Raw genomic sequence first — 3,538 nt, 5'->3', positions numbered from 1 at the left:
CCTCTCGGGAGCAGGTGCTCCAGTGCACGGTCTCGTCCGCTGGGGATGGGACTGAAAGGAGCCCACGTGGCGGCGGCGGCGGCACCAGCGAGGCCCTGGGTGCGGCCGGCTCCTGAGCGGCCCCCGGTAGAGCCCAGCTACGAGCACCACCGAGCCGGGCCATGCAGGGCCGGGCCCAGGAGCGCGCAGGTGATGCGGGTAACCAGGTCGGGGTCGGCGGCCCCTGATTGCTGATGCCCCGGGCCGGTGGGGAGCTGCGGCTGCGTGTCCGAGGAGCCGGGCCCGCCATGGCCGGGGTCAGCTACACGGCGCCCTGGTGGGTGAACCTCCTGCACCGGCTGCCGCACTTCAGCCTGCGCTGGGAGCCCACCAGTGACCAGTTCCGGCCCAAGGACCCCGACTGCCAGCGGGCGCTGCTGCTGCTCGGGGCAGCCGCGCTGGCCTGCCTCGCCCTGAACCTCCTCTTCCTGCTCCTCTACTCCTGGCTGCGCTGCCGGCAGCGCAGGAACGAGGAGCACCTGGACACCAACTGCTGCTGCACCACCTGGGGCCGTGGTCATCGCCACGCTGGTGTGCAGCGCCGGCATCGCCGTGGGTTTCTGTGGCGACGGGGAGACCAGCGACGGCGTCCATTGGGCCACCTACTCGCTCCGCCACGCCAACCGCACGGTGGTGGGGGTGCAGGACCGCATGTGGGACACCGCGGCTGCCCTGAGCCTCACGGCAGAGCCGCGATGCCGTGATGGAGCGTGGGCCCAAGCAGCAGGCAGAGCCCGGACCAGGCCGGCATCCGGGACCGTGGGGCCGGGCTGCTCGTAGCGGAGGCGACGGAGCCCCCGCAGCAGCTGAGGGGCCTCCTCCCAGCCCTCGCGGGTGGCCCAGGCGCAGCGAGCCCCCGTGGGGATCCCCCATAACATCCAGACCCAGAGCACCCCAGGAAAGCAGAGGGAAGCCTCCAGAGCCAACACAGAACGACTCCCACGCCAGGGACGGCGAGGACTTCCTCCGTGTTCAGTGGAAGGGTGAGATCTCGGACCTGTGGACGCGCGCCCCCGCCCTTCCCTGCGTTCTCGGTGGGGGGGGGCAGGGACTGCGCCCTCCATCTTGCCCTGGGTCCTCCACTTTTGGGCAGGGCCATGTGCTCAGCGGGGGCTTCTTCCCGGAGGAGGCCTCTGATAGCCACACCCAGGATTTCTCTGGACTGGCCGGTGATGGTCGGGGGAGGTGCGCGCCATCAATATGACCGCATCCTGTGTGGTGAGATGCCAACTCACGCCTGGCCAGTCGGCGGGGCCCACGGTCCCCTCTCTCTGCCACTTGCTGCTGCGTCAGTAAGGAGGGTAGGGGAGCTCGAGCTAGCTCAAATAAAGACTCTTATGCTTTTGCATCGGACATGGCTGGCTCCCTGGTGGTTTCTTGGGAATCTTGAAATCTGGGCATAACAGGAAGCTTATCATAAAGCATGATTATTTGCCTTAATGCTTTATATACAGTAAAAATGTATATTAATAAGTTAAAAATCTGTTCAGATGTTTATGAGATGCTCGGTTTAGAAGACCTTGCATGCAAAATTGACAAAGGCAGCCCTGGTGCAATTCCATCCTGTGAGTCTGTTCTGAGGAACAGGAGTCCTTTATCTCCATCTGCCTTCTCTCACCTAAGTGAGTGCTCCCACCCCATGGAAGATTTTGGAGGGCACGGACACGAGTCCTCTGAAACCCGGAACTATATTTTCAGTTGTGAACTAAAGGCTGACAAAGGTTTTTGCTTTTAAGGTAGGTGGTGATGAAAATGAATACTAATTATCTTTATGAATGGTCAGTTCAGGGGCTGGTGCAAAGGCTAAATTATTCATTGTTGAAGCAGAAGCAATGAATTATGAAGGCAGTCCAATTCAAGTAGCACTGGCATCTTGAAAATGTCTGTACAGTCAATGCTTTGCCTTGGTAGCTTTGTAATAACACCACCTGTGATCTTACAGTTGAAGTGTGGTTCATGGCCTGTGCATATTAGTTGACAGCACTTAGTTGTGGTGGGAGAGGCAGAGTCAGAAGATGAAGAGGAGGAGGATGTGAAACTCCTTGGTTTGTCTGGAAATAGTTCTTTCCAGGAAGTGGTAGCAGGTTTCCACAGAAAAAAATGAAACTTGCTACTGCTGAAGGTGCTGTGGACAATGATGAGGATGAGGATGAAGATGATGCTGATGATGCTGATCTGATGCTGATGATTTTGAGAATGAGGAAGTAGGAAAAAAAGCTCCAATAAAGAAATCCATATGAGATACTCCAGCCAAAAATGCACAGAAATCAAACCAGTATGGAAAAGACTCCAAATCATCGACACCCACATCAAAAGGTTAAGAATCCTTCAAAAAACAGGAAAAAAATACCTAAACCACCAAAAGGACCTAATTCTGTAGAAAACATTAGAACAAAAATGCAAGCAAGTATAGAAAAAGCACCTTCTACAACCCTGGGCACTACTGGTAAATTAAGCCCAAAGATGGAGAAAAAAGAGAGATAAGTATAGCTCATACTAAGTATCACCCACAGTCCAGACTGAAGTCTTCTATTTTAATCTCAGACCCCTTTCCTGATTTGCCATTCACCCAGGCCCCCTTCTAGACTGGAAGAAATCTCACTCTTAATCTCCTACAGCACTTTCGACTGCTGTGATTAAGTGAACTTTTCTTTCTACTTGTTCATTTGCCTCACCTCTTCAACCATGTTTCAAACACCTTTGTATCTACATAGCTGCTCAATAAGTATTTGAATGGATTAGAAAATGACAAAAGCATACTCTCAGGAACAAAATCTATGGAAAACAAAACAAGAAAAGGAACCAACAACAGTAGCATCTGTCCATGAGTGCTCCTGAGAACTTCTCCTGTCTTTGCATTCTAGTTTAAATTGACTACCTCCAAACTCAGATTTTATCTTGGAACTTGATTTTCACACTCATCTCATAGATACAACAACCCTTCTTGGCTAATCTGGTATCTGACTTCAGTTTATTGGTAATAACTTATTGAGCTCTAACTTATTAGAGTTCTCCTTGGTTTTCCATTTTGACCGGGCCAGTCCTTTTATTTTCTTCTTCAAAATTTTATTTAAAAAATTTCAAACATGCCATAACATTCTACCACTGAGACTAATAGTTAACCATACTGAATTTACCACGTATATGTACTGCTACACATCCAAAATTTGTTATTTTTGATGCATTTCAAATAAGTTGCAGACATGGCACTTCAGTGTGCATATCATTAACTAGAGTTCAGCAATTCTCTATTGTTCTATTTGATTTTTAGGGGTACAATTTATAACCAAGGGAATGCTTAGATCATGAATATTCTATTCCAGGAAATTTTAAAAAAATGCTTTGACTTGTGAAACTCAAACCCCGTGGACATATTTCTTTCATTGTTAGAATTTCTAGTAGCTAACAGCTCATAGCTCAGAGACACATTGACATGTGAGTGAATTTAGCTGGAGCAAGAAAATCCTTATTGGAAGATAAACTTGTTTTAAAATCAGAG

General features: G+C 50.4%; 1 pseudogene; it reads left to right on the top strand.

Annotated features, from left to right (window-relative positions):
* Nucleotides 1–1,726: 1,726 nt before the first annotated feature.
* Nucleotides 1,727–2,523, top strand: LOC102439637 (annotated as a pseudogene).
* The last annotated feature ends 1,015 nt before the right edge of the window (nucleotides 2,524–3,538 follow it).

This window comes from Myotis lucifugus, unplaced genomic scaffold, assembly GCF_000147115.1.
Source record: "Myotis lucifugus unplaced genomic scaffold, Myoluc2.0 scaffold_57, whole genome shotgun sequence".
In the NCBI taxonomy this organism is placed as follows: Eukaryota; Metazoa; Chordata; class Mammalia; order Chiroptera; family Vespertilionidae; genus Myotis; species Myotis lucifugus.
Note: the sequence above shows the minus strand (reverse complement) of the source record. Positions and strands in the feature narration are given on the sequence as shown.